The sequence below is a fragment of the Pocillopora verrucosa genome, chromosome 9 (assembly GCF_036669915.1).
Source record: "Pocillopora verrucosa isolate sample1 chromosome 9, ASM3666991v2, whole genome shotgun sequence".
NCBI classification, from domain to species: Eukaryota; Metazoa; Cnidaria; class Anthozoa; order Scleractinia; family Pocilloporidae; genus Pocillopora; species Pocillopora verrucosa.
Genome location: NC_089320.1, coordinates 11566938 through 11584950, shown reverse-complemented (window position 1 = coordinate 11584950; position 18013 = coordinate 11566938). Strand labels below are relative to the sequence as shown.

Sequence of the window (18013 nt, the reverse complement as noted above, 5' to 3'; positions counted from 1 at the left end):
ATTATGATGGGTTGTATAAAATTTTTGAAAGGTTCTAATTTTTGGCATAGTGGGTTTTGGCATTATACAATCTAGTGGTAAAGTTAAGAAGATGTTTTAATCTCCTTAGGGCTAGGAACCATCTGACACCTGCTGGAGATCTTTCTAAGAACCCATTTTTAAAATTTTGGAATAGGGATTGTGGGAGAGACGATATTAAGGGATTATTGAAACAGAATAAATGATGATAGACTTGAGCACTTTTGAGTGATTGAGTTTAGTGAAATGGGACTGTCTGGTTATAAATTGATCTGCTGAAATTGTATTGGTGAAAGTAGATCATATGATTTATATATCTACTGGCCACTTTTCACCTCTATATCCACTTCAGCATATGATAGATAAATATTTGAGGAAAGCACAATTAAAAAAATTAGTTTAAACAAAGCAGTGGAGTTAAAATTCTCAAAATTTAAATAATTAACATACAGTTTTAATTTTAATATGTGTTGTATTATTTGTATACAGATATATCATGCAAAATGGAAATCACATGGATCAAAGTTGTGACAAGCAGCAGTGTTTGGAGCAGTCTTTCAGGTACTGCACTAACAAATGAATGATTACCAATTAATTCAAAGCTTTAGTACTTTTTCAAACTTCATCCAGTTGATTAAAGACAAGTTTGTCTATAAATTTATTGCTTACCTGTGTTTCTTGTGATTCTACTTTTGAAGTTATTTTCAGTAATTCTATAATAACTTTATTAAGGCTCTCTGTTAGTTTCCCTAGTCAATTTCTTTTACTGCTTCATGCAACCTCTAAATTGATTTTGACCTTACACCTATAGTCCACACTTTCAGATTTTATTCTTCTTGTCTAAATCTCAGAGGAATCTGAAATACAAGAAAACTAGAACATAATTTTGTTGTGTTAAAGATTGCTCTGCTCAGGAGGCATTATGATTGTAGTAAACCAACTCAATGACTTAATAATGTACTGCTTAACTTGACAACTACATCTTTGAGACTAACCACTAGCTTGCCAGTACACCATGTACCAATCAACATATCAGCTATCAAACATGTGACCTAAGTTATCACGGAAGGAAAACAAACTTTTTCATTCAAACTGAAATAGGTTCAAAATTGTTCATGCTATCCCCATAGAAGTATGCATTTTCTTTTATCTTGAAAAACACTGATTCTGGATATTTCATTCATTTTTTATGATTTTTATTGTGTCACAGAATGGGAGATTATTCTTTTTTTCTGACATGTTTCATAAGATAAGTTTATTTATCAAGACATTTTAATCAACTCATTTGTTTTTTGAGCAGAACATGATCTGCACATATTGGACTAAAAAAGCATTTCTGGGATTTGTATTTTAATTGCTTTTGGGCAAGGTTTTCAATTGAAACGTTTTATCTCAAAAAGTAAGAAAACACACAAAAATCCCAGACACCTTCTTGGGGTTCATTATATTTCTGACATTATCTCCAAATCTCACAGTAATTGACTGAATATAAACATCAAACATCAGAACTCAAGCCAAAAGTGACTTGAAATTTTTCGGGGCATCGGTGTTTGTTTACATAAATGCGTTTCTACTTCACACTTGTCAAGGCTGTTTTCAAATCATATTGAAGCAAGTCACTTGACACTATTTTGGCTGTCAGTGATCCAAGCACGGATAGGAAGAATGGAAACAATTTGTAAGGAGTTAGCATGTTGCATGAGAAGGTTAAGTGTGAATACACTTGTAAATTTGTAGCTATTTGTGTTGATGTGGAGGGTGATTCAACCAGCAAGGGACAGCATGAAAAAAGAGGAGAGAAAAGGTCATACAGAAGAAGGAGAGCTAAAAGGCAAACGCAACAAAGCAGCTCAACAATTGATGCTTAAGCGCAATGCTAAGCAAGGGTCTTGTCTGTGAGATTTTTTTCCAGACTGGCACCTTCATCAACTTCAATAGAAAAAGACTGTGGCCACTGCATCCCTTAAGTGTAGTAGGAACCCTATCAAAACATTTCTGCTCTGATGCAAACTGCGAAGAAATTTTCCTCTTTTCAGAGAGAGAGAATTAAAATTTTCAGAAATTGATAGATCTTAAATTTCTCTACTAGATATGAAATTTTCAGGAAATTGAAAAAAATTACTTTTTATCCTTCTTTGATACTTTAAGTTGACTGACTGACTGATTGCCTGCCTCACTGTCTACCTTACTAACCTATTTATGTACTTACTAACTTACCTATGTAATCAGTCAAGAGGCTAATTAACCAACAGACCTTATGAATGACTTATTGTTACTAATAAATTAACTGACAGATGCACTTACTGGTCAAGCCACAGACTTGGTGAGTGAGTGGGTGAGTAACTGATTGACTGGCTGACTGACTGACCACTTGCTTGACTGACTTACCTATTGATTGACTGCCATCTTGACTGACTGACTGACTGACCAATCAACTAACTTATAGACTGACTGAATGGCTGACTGACTAACTGGGTGGCAGCCTGACTGCATGATCAAATGACAGAGTAATCAACAATAAGAGGAAACAAATGGACTGATGATGTGAGCAACTGGAGGACTGAATGTCACACTGGCTATTGTACTAATGTGTGGACTAAGTGGCTAACTAAATGAAAGAATTACATATGATGGGCTGCACTGACTTGGTGACTGACTGGTGATCTGACTGTTGATCTGACATGCTGGCTGCATGGATATCTAATCAGCAAGCTGAATTAATTACTGACTGTGCAACTGACCAACTGACAGACAGACTCAAATGGACTTGACCTTGTTTGTGGTTGTTTTAGGTCCAAACTGTCTGATTTCACCTGTCCCATGTTGAACACTTGTAATCAGACAGTCAAGCAGCCAAGAGGTAAAGGCCATCAGTACAACTGAACAACTTAGCCAATACTAACCAATCAAAATGCAGAAAAATTCTCAAGGGATCAGGTTAAAAGGTCAACATTGAAAACAAATATGAACAAAATTAAGTGGTCCAATGACTACCTTTTATAGGTTGATCCAAGTCTTAGAATTAAGTTAGAGGCAAGCTAAGTTTAAGTCAATGAAAGTGAGGGGTTGATTAATACCCCAAGTTGTGGCATTTATGAAATTGGCGGAATTTTATAATTCTGCATCAATGGTATGTCTAACCAAAATTATGGAATGCAGGCTATCTGTTGAAAAGTGCTAACTCAAATATGTTCCTCGACTTTTAAGCTGTTGTATTTAGGTGGGAAAGTTCCTAAAGGAAGTGTAGTGCTGTATCGGTGGGGGAGTATAACAAGATAATTTGATTTTATCAACTGAGTTGATGATGTCAATTAGCCACCGTGAAGGGTCTCAAATCTAACGTTCGAAACGTCAGCTTTGAAACTTTTAACGGTGGCAATTTACCTTTTAAACTCAGTTGATAAAACTAAATTATGTCTTTAAGAAGTAAGCAGGTTGATCGTTGTTCACTGATAATCTATTTGATGTCTTAGCATAATCACCTCAGAAAACTTGGATGTGGCTTTCTTGGAACCACACTTTGCTGAAATTATTCAATGTGATTGATCATTGGTGCCAAATTTGCCCGACTTCATTTGGAATTGCAGGCCATTACCAGAAATTCTCGTGCAAAACGCAAGAAGTTGTATGCAAATCTGATGCAAATTCAATACCAAGAACAAATACCACGATACCTGAGGAAGCGGGGGAAAAGTTACAAAATAGCAGTGTACGCTTCTTTCCTCTTGGTTGTCGATCAACAAATCGTGTTAGTCGTTTTAAACGGAAATTCAGAAACGTTTTCGATATTTCAGGCTTTAATTTTCTTAGGATTTGAATTGTTGTTTTGAACAGTTAGACGAGTGAACGTTAAAAGAAACGGACGAGCAGTCTGTGCATAACTTGTGTGTCTTTCACTTCTAGGTTTCACCAGCTATGCTCTACTCCAAGGAAGTTAAAACAAGACCGAACATACAAGTTTGCCGCCTGTCAGTGAGAGGAAAAAATGGACGAATGCCCAAAGGTATAACAGTAATAAGACACATAAAAAGCTTGTATCATACTTAAGTGCATTTTACACACGATAAAGGAGCAATTTCGAAACTGGGTAGCTCGTTTTTGCAAACATGACGCGTTTCTTGCACTTTGTTGTTTGGGAAAGAGACTTGTCCTCTTTTAATCTAAGAGATATTTTTTACTGTACGCTGAAACTGGTTTCAAAGTTGTAAAGATATTGTGTTCGTTTCATGCTATTAAGCAAGGCGGAAGTAAACGATTAAATGCATTTTGGTCTTCACTTTACTTCTGGTTCGAGGGAAACAGGAAAGAGATACGAACCCTAAGAGAGTATGAACGTGGAAAGGAAGAAGAGAATTGACGAACTCAGACTCTCTCTTGCAAGGCTTGTACATGTACTTTGATAGATTTTATTGTGTTGTGTATTAGGTTTTGAGACTTGTATAGTACTGTGAAACTGGTCTCATAACTGTTAATTTGTTTATTGCCATTTTAATTTTACAGATTGAAGTGATGTGAAAGCTAAATGTCGTTGCTCCTCAATTTACTTGAGCCCTGATTTACCAGAAGCAAGTGGTGTTGCAAAATGACCAATGTAAGGTAGGAAAAAAACGAAAACTTGAGCAACATTCGTTGAAGTTTTTCATGGCACAGTTTGTTTTTTTTTCTTGTGACTAAGGTCTATTTAGGACGCATGCGGAATAATTTCTTTTCTCTGAATTGCAAATTCTTCCAAGTCTATGAGCATAATTGTTGTGGCATAGTTAAACACAAACTTTTGGAAGTCTTTCTTCGTTCTTCGGTGGGAAAAGTTCGTTTGTCGTTCTTTTGGTAAAAGTCTTAAGGCGGGGAACGTTTTCATAGCTCAAATTCTTGGTCTTGATTTCATTTCCCTATTTTGCAGGTTTCTTCGACCACTTAAAGCACGATACCAAGAAACACGATCACCTTAAGCCTGGGCTAGAGAAAAGTATAAATTTTGGGAAGAAAGCAAAATTGGATCGACCCCCAAATCAGAGAATAAAAAAAATGGGGGTTCGATTCTTTGACCATTTCCCCTCTACCCACCTGCCTCTCTGAGGCATTTTCTAAAAGTTAAATACCTTGGAGGGAAACCAAAAACGGTTAACCTTTCATCATGCCCCACTACACCCGACCTTTTCTGTCTACCTTTTGATACAAATGTCCTTTGATATGATCAACTCATATTACAGTACAGTAATATTACAATACAATCTTTTAATATATTACACTATATATTATAATACTATATATTATTTCCTGATTACAATCTTTTAATACAGTTGTTAATACAGTGTTTTTTTTTTCATCCATCCAACCTCTCCCACCGCACCCACCTCTCACAGGCAGTTTTATAAAGTACTTGCAAAAGTTGTCTACTTTGTGGTGTTAATATTTATTTCCAACGCATGCGTTTGTGTAACCAAACGTCTGTCTTAATACACATGCGTATTACGAAGATTTCGTTACCACTATACAAAACTATTTTTATTAGGACTGAAAAAAAAACTCGTTATTGGAGCTGGTGTGGTGGTAGGTTGTAAGACCTCCAATTTAAGCCTTTTTGTCGAGGATGATCTTGGTTTTTGAGATGGCCATTATTTCATGAAACCTGTGAAGAGATGGAGAATAAATTCGAATAAGACAAAATGTAACGTTACCGTTCATGATATGATATTAACACGCATGCGTTCTAAACTGAGCCCCGTAAAGACGAGAATTCTTAGCCATTATTCATAACTAACCGCTTTTAACCTGACATTCATTTGATTAACTTGGCAACACACCTGAATAACCAGTTCCCCCTTCGTCACCAGCTAACATCTGCAGTCGTGCGATTTGTCCTTTCACCAACATTTCAAACGTTAGAAATCATCTCAGGAGCTGAAAGAGGAAAACACAAAAAATCTAACAAGAATTTCACACCTTTGAATTAAGTTGGAAACATAAATCGCAACTCAAAGATATAGAAGAATTTTGCAGATGAGCGAATGACCGATCACTATATTTGTATAGGTAATCACATGATTTCGAGTGCAATTTGGAATAAATAAGCACGAGTAAATTTTTTGAAAGACTACCAAAATTGCACGAGCCCGTAGGGCGAGTGCAATTTGTAGTCTTAGAAAAAATTAACAAGTGCTTGTTTATTCCAAATAGCACGAGAAAAATCATGTGATTACGTGTTAATAATATACATGGAAAAATACGAGATGGCTCATCAAAACTAAGCATAAGCAAAGCGTGCACATCAAGTGCAAAAATAATTTATTTAAACCGTGCGTTCGGTCAAAACAACCGCGTACGATCAAAACAATATTATGCAATGAGATCTTCACATCTTTAAGGCGCAAAAAAGTTCAAAGTCCGGCTAAACAGTTCAAGAAATTGTTTAGCCTGTGTCCGAATCACTTTCGATGAAATGGAGTCGTCGTTTCCGAGGTCGAACCATGTTTGTTTTTAATTTCGGCGTTGGATCGCTCGAGCAAAGTGCTAAGCTGGGTCGACTCGTAATTTTCGATTTCCTAGGCGATTTCCTTGGCAATTTCCTTCTCTAAACACCACTTTTTCCAAACCGACAACCAAAAAGCAGTGTTTTTTACAAATTTTCAAATTTTGTTGCGACATCCAAGGCTCACATTTGATTGGGTATCTGTCAGTTTCTTGGATTGATAAGCGAAATACTAGCGTAACAATCCCTTAATAGAATCCTAGCAGAGGGTGACACACTGACGTAACAATCCATCAAGAAATTCCTGATAGTGCGCGACATACTAACGAATCAATTCATAAAAAATCCTAACAGTGCGCTAGATACTAACGAAACAATCGATTAAGATAATTCTAACTGTACGCGAGATACTAACGTAAAACCAATAGAGAAAATCTTAACAGTGCGTGACGTACTAATGTAACAATCTATCAATAGAATCTTAACAGCGCGCGACATACTAACGAAACATTCCCTCAAGACAATCCTAACGAGATACTACAGTAAAAACTCATCAAGAAAATCTTAACAGCACGTCACATACTAACGAAGCAGTCCATCAAGAGAATCCTAAGAGCACGCGACATACTGACCTAACAACCTAATGACAGAGCAACTAAGAGTGCTTTATATATTAGTGTAACAATCGAATAATAGAGAAACCAAAGACTGCGTGAGATACTAGCGTAACATTCCATCAAGAAGAATCTAACAGTGTGCAAGATACTAACGTAACAAACCATCAAGAAAAATCCTGACAGTATGCGAGATAATAACGTAACAATCCATCAAGAAAAATCCTAACAGTCTGCAAGATACTAACGTAGCAACCCATCAAGAAAATCCTAACAGCCTGCAAGATACTAACATAAAAATTCATCACGAAAAATCCTGAAAGTATACGAAATACGAACGTAACAATACATCGAGAAAATCCTAACAGTCTAAAAGATACTAACGTAACAAACCATCAAGAAAATCCTAACAGTGCGCGAGATACTAACGTAACAATTCATCAACAAAAATCCTAACAGTGTGCGAGATACTAACGCGACAAACCATCAAGAAAATGCTGACAGTGCACGAGACACTAACGTAACAATCCATCAAAAAATCCTAACAGTGTGCGAGAAACTAACGTAACAAACCATCAAGAAAATCCTAACAGTGTGCGAGATACTAACGTAACAATCCATCAGGAAAATCCTAACCATGTGCGAGATACTATCGTATCAAACCATCAGGAAAATCCTAACAGTGTGCAAGATAATGACATAACAAACCATCAAGAAAAGAGAGAGTGCACAAGATATTAACATAATAGTCCATCAAGAAAAGTCCTGAGAGTGCTCGATACTAACGTAACAATTCATCAAGAAAATCCTAACAGTCTGCGAGATACTAACGTAACAATCCATCAAGAAAATCCTAACAGTGCGCGAGATACTAACGTAACAATTCATCAAGGAAATCCTAACAGTGCGCAAGATACTAGCGTAATAATTCATCAAGGAAATCCTAACAGTGCGCGAGATACTAGCGTAACAATTCATCAACAAAACCCTAACAATGCACGAGATACTAACGTAATAAACCATCAAGAAAATCCTAACAGTGTGCGAGATACTAACGTAACAAACCATCAAGAAAATCCTAACAGTCTGCGAGAAACTAACGTAACAAACCATCAAGAAAATCCTAACAGTCTGCGAGATACTAACGTAACAAACCATCAGGAAAATCCTAACAGTCTGCGAGATACTAACGTAACAATTAATCAAAAGAGAATCCTAACAGTGCACGAGATACTAACGTAACAATTCATCAACAAAACCCTAACAATGCGCAAGATACTAACGTAACAATTCATCGAGGAAATCCTAACAGTGCGCGAGATACTAACGTAACAATTCATCAAGGAAATCCTAACAGTGCGCGAGATACTAGCGTAACAATTCATCAAGGAAATCCTAACAGTGCGCGAGCTACTAACGTAACAATTCATCAAGGAAATCCTAACAGTGCGCGAGATACTAACGTAACAATTCATCAAGGAAATTCTAACAGTGCGCGAGATACTAGCGTAACAATTCATCAAGGAAATCCTAACAGTGCGCGAGATACTAGCGTAACAATTCATCAAGGAAATCCTAACAGTGCGCGAGATACTAACGTAACAATTCATCAAGGAAATCCTAACAGTGCGCGAGATACTAACGTAACAATTCATCAAGGAAATCCTAACAGTGCGCGAGATACTAGCGTAACAATTCATCAAGGAAATCCTAACAGTGCGCGAGATACTAACGTAACAATTCATCAAGGAAATCCTAACAGTGCGCGAGATACTAGCGTAACAATTCATCAAGGAAATCCTAACAATGTGCGAGATACTAACGTAACAATTCATCAAGGAAATCGTAACAGTGCGCAAGATACTAGCGTAACAATTCATCAAGGAAATCCTAACAATGTGCGAGATAATAGCGAAACAATTCATCAAGGAAATCCTATCAGTGCGCGAGATACTAGCGTAACAATTCATCAAGGAAATCCTAACAATGTGCGAGATACTAACGTAACAATTCATCAAGAAAATCCTAACAATGTGCGAGATACTAACATAACAATTCATCAAGGAAATCCTAACAATGTGCGAGATGCTAACGTAACAATTCATCAAGGAAATCCTAACAGTGCGCGAGATACTAGCGTAACAATTCATCAAGGAAATCCTAACAATGTGCGAGATACTAGCGTAACAATTCATCAAGGAAATCCTAACAGTGCGCGAGATACTAGCATAACAGTCCATCAAGGAAATCCTAACAGTGTGCGAGATACTAGCGTAACAATCCATCAAGAAAATCCTAACAGTGCGCAAGATACTAACGTAACAATTCATCAAGGAAATCCTAACAGTGCGCGAGATACTAGCGTAACAATTCATCAAGGAAATCCTAACAGTGTGCGAGATACTAGCGTAACAATCCATCAAGAAAATCCTAACAGTGCGCGAGATACTAACGTAACAATTCATCAAGGAAATCCTAACAATGTGCGAGATACTAACGTAACAAACCATCAAGAAAATCTTAACAGTGCGCGAGATACTAACGTAACAATTCATCAAGAAAATCCTAACAGTCTGCGAGATACTAACGTAACAATTCATCAAGGAAATCCTAACAGCGTGCGAGATACTAGCGTAACAATCCATCAAGAAAATCCTAACAGTGTGCGAGATACTAACGTAACAATTCATCAAGGAAATCCTAACAATGTGCGAGATACTAACGTAACAATTAATCAAAGGAGAATCCTAACAGTGCACGAGATACTAACGTAACAATTCATCAACAAAACCCTGACAATGCGCGAGATACTAACGTAACAATTCATCAAGGAAATCCTAACAGTGCGCGAGATACTAGCGTAACAATTCATCAAGGAAATCCTAACAGTGTGCGAGATACTAGCGTAACAATCCATCAAGAAAATCCTAACAGTGCGCGAGATACTAACGTAACAATTCATCAAGGAAATCCTAACAGTGTGCGAGATACTAGCGTAACAATCCATCAAGAAAATCCTAACAGTGCGCGAAATACTAACGTAACAATTCATCAAGGAAATCCTAACAATGTGCGAGATACTGACGTAACAAACCATCAAGAAAATCCTAACAGTGCGCGAGATACTAACGTAACAATTCATCAAGGAAATCCTAACAGTGCGCGAGATACTAGCGTAACAATTCATCAAGGAAATCCTAACAGTGCGCGAGATACTAGCGTAACAATTCATCAAGGAAATCCTAACAGTGCGCGAGATACTAACGTAACAATTCATCAAGGAAATCCTAACAGTGCGCGAGATACTAACGTAACAATTCATCAAGGAAATCCTAACAGTGCGCGAGATACTAGCGTAACAATTCATCAAGGAAATCCTAACAGTGCGCGAGATACTAACGTAACAATTCATCAAGGAAATCCTAACAGTGCGCGAGATACTAGCGTAACAATTCATCAAGGAAATCCTAACAATGTGCGAGATACTAACGTAACAATTCATCAAGGAAATCGTAACAGTGCGCGAGATACTAGCGTAACAATTCATCAAGGAAATCCTAACAATGTGCGAGATAATAGCGAAACAATTCATCAAGGAAATCCTATCAGTGCGCGAGATACTAGCGTAACAATTCATCAAGGAAATCCTAACAATGTGCGAGATACTAACGTAACAATTCATCAAGAAAATCCTAACAATGTGCGAGATACTAACATAACAATTCATCAAGGAAATCCTAACAATGTGCGAGATGCTAACGTAACAATTCATCAAGGAAATCCTAACAGTGCGCGAGATACTAGCGTAACAATTCATCAAGGAAATCCTAACAATGTGCGAGATACTAGCGTAACAATTCATCAAGGAAATCCTAACAGTGCGCGAGATACTAGCATAACAGTCCATCAAGGAAATCCTAACAGTGTGCGAGATACTAGCGTAACAATCCATCAAGAAAATCCTAACAGTGCGCAAGATACTAACGTAACAATTCATCAAGGAAATCCTAACAGTGCGCGAGATACTAGCGTAACAATTCATCAAGGAAATCCTAACAGTGTGCGAGATACTAGCGTAACAATCCATCAAGAAAATCCTAACAGTGCGCGAGATACTAACGTAACAATTCATCAAGGAAATCCTAACAATGTGCGAGATACTAACGTAACAAACCATCAAGAAAATCTTAACAGTGCGCGAGATACTAACGTAACAATTCATCAAGAAAATCCTAACAGTCTGCGAGATACTAACGTAACAATTCATCAAGGAAATCCTAACAGCGTGCGAGATACTAGCATAACAATCCATCAAGAAAATCCTAACAGTGTGCGAGATACTAACGTAACAATTCATCAAGGAAATCCTAACAATGTGCGAGATACTAACGTAACAATTAATCAAAGGAGAATCCTAACAGTGCACGAGATACTAACGTAACAATTCATCAACAAAACCCTGACAATGCGCGAGATACTAACGTAACAATTCATCAAGGAAATCCTAACAGTGCGCGAGATACTAGCGTAACAATTCATCAAGGAAATCCTAACAGTGTGCGAGATACTAGCGTAACAATCCATCAAGAAAATCCTAACAGTGCGCGAAATACTAACGTAACAATTCATCAAGGAAATCCTAACAATGTGCGAGATACTGACGTAACAAACCATCAAGAAAATCCTAACAGTGCGCGAGATACTAACGTAACAATTCATCAAGAAAATCCTAACAGTCTGCGAGATACTAACGTAACAATTCATCAAGGAAATCCTAACAGCGTGCGAGATACTAGCGTAACAATCCATCAAGAAAATCCTAACAGTGCGCGAGATACTAACGTAACAATTCATCAAGGAAATCCTAACAATGTGCGAGATACTAACGTAACAATTAATCAAAAGAGAATCCTAACAGTGCACGAGATACTAACGTAACAATTCATCAACAAAACCCTGACAATGCGCGAGATACTAACGTAACAATTCATTAAGGAAATCCTAACAGTGCGCGAGATACTAGCGTAACAATTCATCAAGGAAATCCTAACAGTGTGCGAGATACTAGCGTAACAATCCATCAAGAAAATCCTAACAGTGCGCGAGATACTAACGTAACAATTCATCAAGGAAATCCTAACAATGTGCAAGATACTAACGTAACAATTCATCAAGGAAATCCTAACAATGTGCGAGATACTAACGTAGCAAACCATCAGGAAAATCCTAGCTATGTGCGAGATACTAACGTAACAAACCATCAGGAAAATCCTAACAATGCGCGAGATACTAACGTAACAATCCATCAAGACAATCCTAACAGTGTGCGAGATACTAACGTAGCAAACCTTTAGGAAAATCCTAACAATGTGCGAGATACTAACGTAACAATCCATCAGAAAAATCCTAACAGTGCGCGAGATACTAACGTAACAATTCATCAAGGAAATCCTAACAATGCGCGAGATACTAACGTAACAATCCATCAAGACAATCCTAACAGTGTGCGAGATACTAACGTAGCCAGCCTTTAGGAAAATCCTAACAATGCGCGATATACTAACGTAACAATCCATCAAGACAATCCTAACAGTGTGCGAGATACTAACGTAGCAAACCTTTAGGAAAATCCTAACAATGTGCGAGATACTAACGTAACAATCCATCAGAAAAATCCTAACAGTGTGCGAGATACTAACGTAACAATCCATCAAGACAATCCTAACAGTCTGCGAAATACTAACGTAGCAAACCATTAGGAAAATCCTAACAATGTGCGAGATACTAACGTAACAAACCATCAGGAAAATCCTAACAATGTGCGAGATACTAACGTAATAAACCATCAGGAAAATCCTAACAGTCTGCGAAATACTAACGTAGCAAACCATTAGGAAAATCCTAACAATGTGCGAGATACTAACGTAACAAACCATCAGGAAAATTCTAACAATGTGCGAGATATTAACGTAGCAAACCATCAGGAAAATCCTAACAGTGCGCGAGACACTAACGTAACAAACTATCAGGAAAATCCTAACAATGTGCGAGATACTAACGTAACAACCCATCAAGAAAATCCTAACAGTGCGCGAGATACTAACGTAACAAACCATCAAGAAAATCCTAACAGTGTGCGAGATACTAACGTAACAAACCATCAGGAAAATCCTAACAATGTGCGAGATACTAACGTAATAAACCATCAGGAAAATCCTAACAATGTGCGAGATAATAACGTAACAAACCATCGAGAAAGTCCTAACAGTGCGCGAGACACTAACGTAACAAACTATCAGGAAAATCCTGACAATGTGCGAGATAATAACGTAACAACGCTCTGATTTTCGCTCTCTGTTCCCTAATGATCTCTTGTTTTCGTTTATCAGTCTTTATAGTGAACCTATAAAGACTTTTCAATTCGAAGCTTCAACACTTTTAAAGATTGGTTCGTTCAGATGCCGCACCAAATATTGAGCGATTCTTTGTGTGATCAACGAATGTTGTAGAATTTAGCAAAGTCACGTAATAATTTTCGGAGCTGCCGTCAGGGTTTTCACGTCTAACTATTATTTTACGATGTGAAAATTTTCTTAATTCTAAGCCATTCGCTCACGAAAGCAGAGTCTTTACCTTCTAACTCCTTCATTAAAACACGTGTATTACGCTGGAAACACTTGACACTTCCGGTTTGAATGTCCCCATCCCCCGGCTACCCGGCTACCCGGGGGTGGGATGTTGAAGCTCCGATTTGATCGGCACATAAACTCCAGAGCCGAATAATTTTTGCACACAAACGTAAATGAAAATTCAGAGGGTAGATAACTATTTAATTACTCACTTTCGCTCAACCCTTGCTCTGAGCTTTACATAAGGCATGCGGGCTCGTAACTGAGAGGGGGGGGGGGTTCGCCAGGACGGTCTCCAGGCCCACATAACCCCAGTCCTGAACAATATTAGGCATGAATGGGCCGGGGCAAAAGTATTCTTACAGCTGGAAAGAACACTATACTTAAGGATGATCGAAGTTTTGCTCAAAGGATCTTGGTGCAAAGGCCGGTCTAGAATGAAAGGTGATCCGTTTCCCCTCTTAGTCGATTAGTTACTCTGACTTAAACTGGAGACGGCCACAGAGACTTACATGTCTAAGTTGACTGCAAAGAGATGGATGCATCTTTAGATCTGTAAGTCTAAAGATACTACTTGGACCTATACCAAGCTTGTACTTGCATTATGCGGAGCTGTTACTCTAGTGCCTTCATCCCATTAACATCTCTTGGATGTCCCAACAACTGTTCTTGATGGTTTGTTTCCTCCTGAGAAAAACTGATTGCCTCTTACCATTCATATCCTCCAAATGAGCTGAAAGAAGCTTTTTCATGATGACAAAAATGGCTGCTCACTTGCATTACGTCGCATTCCAAAACACCAACCGTGTTCAAGTTCTGCAAAGTAACAAAAATATCAAGAAGCTGTTAGTCAAACAACCTGATAAATGGCAATCCTGGGAGTTCCAGGTATCTTTAAGAAAGGACAAGATTTTCACAAGAAATATAGGTGAGAGTTATTTGTCTAGTAGGAGCTGAGTCACAGTAACTATAAAATGAACCTTTAAGTCTTCATTTTTTAAGCTCCAAGTTTGAAAAACCTGTTTAATGGATCTCCTAGATCCTGAGTCTTATCCACCTATCACTTGTCTAAGATCCACTCTCACCACCAGACACAGTGTTCATGCAGAGCATTGAAAGACAATTCAGTGGCCAAAACAGCTTTTACTTTTCCTTTTTGTGTGGGATCAAGTCTTTGCATCACAAATTAAGACTAAGGGAGAGATTTGTTAGATGAAACTGACTCCTTTGTGGATCAGCTCTCAGTAAAACATCTCTTATACGAAGTTCACTCTCTGTTCAACACATAAAGACAGACCAGTGACTGAAATACTCAACACACTCATTGCATTTCCTTTTCCTTTTTTTTTTTGGGACCAAGTCTTTGCTTCACAGATGAAGACTAAGGAAGAGATTTGTTGGGTGAAACTGACTCCTTTTGTTGATGATCAGCTATTAGTTCCCTAACTCTTGTACAAAGTCCACTCTCTGTTCAACACATTAAGACAGTCCAGAGGCCAAAATACTCAACATACTCGCTGCATTTCCTTATCCTATTTTTCTGGGACCAAGTCTTTGTGTCACAGATTAAGACTAAGGATGATATGTGTCGAGTGAAACTGACACCTTTGTGGGTCAACTTTCAGTCAATCATCTCTTGAACAAAGTGCACTCTCTGTTCAATGCATAAAGACAGTCCAGTGACTGAAATACCCAACACACTAACTACATTTCCTTTTCCTTTTTTTTGGGACCAAGTCTTTGCTTCACAGATGAAGGCTAAGGAAGAGATTTGTTTGGTGAAACTGACTCTTTTTGTTGATCATCAACTATTAATCCTCTATCTCTTATACAAAGTCCACTTTCTCTTCCACACATTAAGACAGCCCAGTGGCCAAAATACTCAACACACTTGCTGCATTTTCTTTTCCTTTTCTTTTTTTGGGACCAAGTCTTTGCATCACAGATTAAGACTAAGGATGAGATGTGTTGAGTGAAACTGACACCTTTGTGGGTCAACTCTCAGTCAATCATCTCTTGTACAAATTCCACTCTCTATTCAACACATTAAGACAGTCCAGTGGCCAAAATACTCAACACACTCACTGCATTTCCTTTTCCAAGTCTTTGCTTCACAGATTAAGACTAAACAATTGATCTGTTGGGTGATCAGCTCCTTGTCACCCATCTTTTGTGCAATATCCACTCTCTGTTTAGTGCATGGAGACAGTCTTGCAGCCAAAACAGCTTTTCCAATACTTTTTTTTCATTTGAACAAGCTTTGCATCACAGATTAATTAAGAGAAAGGAAGGGATTTGTGGGTGAAACTGACTTTCTTGTGAAGCTATCAATCACCCATCTCCTGTATGAAGTCATTGTTGGACATAAAGATACTTTTATTTTACTCATAACAATACTTATCTTATTGAGATTAGCTGCATACCAAAATCCAAAAAAGCTAGAGGTAAAAGAGGACCTTTCTCAATCCCAAGGTGGAAAGAAAGAAATCATCATTGACGTTAATTCCTAAAATAATGCCTAAGGCTGATAATGAGTCTGAAATAAGAGGGCCAAAAAGAAAAAGTAGGCAACCAGGTTGTTGGGGATCCCATATTGTTTCATCAGACTATCTGTAAAACTAAGTATTATCCAGATGAAAAGTCCCAGGCATTCTACAAAGTTTATACCAATTTTTTAGCAAATCTGAATCAATTCACACATCTAAACCTGTTACCATTACATTGTGCACGCTATTCATTCAAAACTGGGAAACGGCTCTGATCAAAATCTCTTCAAGGGTATTTCAACACAATTTTCATCTGTACTAATTATGGTGCAAAGGTTTGAGTAGACAGCTTCAGATGATAGACAACCTAGCTGTCAGTTTGGCTTATATTAGCCCATGTACTACAGCTTGTTTACAGCTAGGTTACCCTCTAAGGCTTGTCTTAACAGGCTATGTAATAAGGTACAACAAATTTCCAATCTGAACATTACATGACTGCTATACAATAGGCCAAGGGCTAATGCTCAAAACATCGGTGGCCAATTTACAATTTTCATCTTTGAAGGGGCCAATTTACATTTTTTGCTCAGTTGATAACACTAAATTACCCCGTTATACTCTCCCACCAATGCAGCACCACAATTTCTTTAGAAACTTACCCCCTCTATTCAATAATAAGTACCCCTCACAAGATGTGCAACAGTTCATTTTGTGGGAAAATTCTTTATGAACAATTTCTTATACCAATAAAAACTTCACGCCTTAGATTTTTAACGAGATAAACCCCATTTATGCAAACACCTTTAAAAAGGATAACATTTTTAAAAGGATACCCCTTGTGACATCAGGCAGGAGTCCCAAGATCACAACTGTATTGGGTAGAAAAGTCCATTAAAGTACAGTTGAGGGGGAGTACTTCCTCTTTTATAGGGATTACGTAATTCATAGATGATTGGGCTATGAATAAATATCCTGACATACTTCAAAGGCTTCTAAACATGAAATTCTAGTTGAGGGTAAAACACTTTCCCGCGACAAGCTAGCCAAAACACCTCAGGATTAATCAATAATGCAAGCCCGCTGATTTTCAAAAGATATCCTACTGAATCTAAACCAACAATCAGCCAAAGCCTTAATGTCAAGCTTGAAACAGCAGCTGTGCGGCTAACATGCTGTGGACATGTCTTGAAATTCGTTGACATGTCGAGTGAGATTTGGTTGTGCCCCTAAAAATGAAATTAAATATCATATTTTGACATGCGTATGCTAAACACAGTAAAAAGCCTTCCTCACAAGCGACTTGCCCCTAAAGAGTGTTTTTACAAACAATACTGCGCCTTCCTACACACTCACGTAAGACCAAGTGATAAATATTTGAATTTCCCGCTCAACACTGTCGCAATTACAACGGTGCTTATGGCAATGCTGGGATAATCTGATCATTCCAAGAGGTTAATTTGCTACTAATATTAACACGAGACAGAAATACATAAAAATTTTTGCGTTTATCAAGCAGTTTCTAAGGTCTAATCCTTACCTGTAGTTGATCTGATTACAGCCAAGTCCCACACGTGGTCTCTTTTTAGGTGTTTTAAAGTAAATGTAGCATCTTTTCCCATCCAAACTCCGCTCAAGAAAGCTGAATTGTTCAATTAAAACTTGAGATACCACTTTGGCTTCCAGTTTGGCATCAAAATAAGCTCAGAGAAAGTTGATTCTTGATTTTCATTCAAATCCTCCAATTGTGACGCCATGTTGAATGGTACACACAAATATGTCTCGCTACACGCGCAACTG

At 37.8% G+C, this 18013-nt stretch overlaps 1 protein-coding gene and 1 long non-coding RNA gene across 3 annotated transcripts in view; one reads left to right on the top strand and one right to left on the bottom strand.

Annotated features, from left to right (window-relative positions):
* The window catches only part of LOC131797114 (chloride channel protein 2), a 33079-nt gene extending 27685 nt beyond the window's left edge, over nucleotides 1–5394 (top strand). The window contains exons 28-31 of one of the 2 annotated variants that reach the window (XM_066172773.1): nucleotides 508–579; nucleotides 3922–4021; nucleotides 4519–4614; nucleotides 4919–5394. The gene's annotated coding sequence lies outside the window, so the exon portion shown is untranslated. Of the gene's footprint in view, nucleotides 1–507; nucleotides 580–2312; nucleotides 2965–3921; nucleotides 4022–4518; nucleotides 4615–4918 lie in introns of those variants that run through there. The other variant, XM_066172774.1, reaches the window with a different exon arrangement.
* Nucleotides 5395–5511: 117 nt separating this feature from the next.
* Nucleotides 5512–17939, bottom strand: LOC136283625 (uncharacterized). The gene is made up of 4 exons (XR_010718888.1): nucleotides 17754–17939; nucleotides 14443–14546; nucleotides 5823–5919; nucleotides 5512–5647 (listed from the first exon to the last, which is right to left on the bottom strand). It is a non-coding gene; the product is annotated as an uncharacterized lncRNA (long non-coding RNA).
* Nucleotides 17940–18013: the final 74 nt, after the last annotated feature.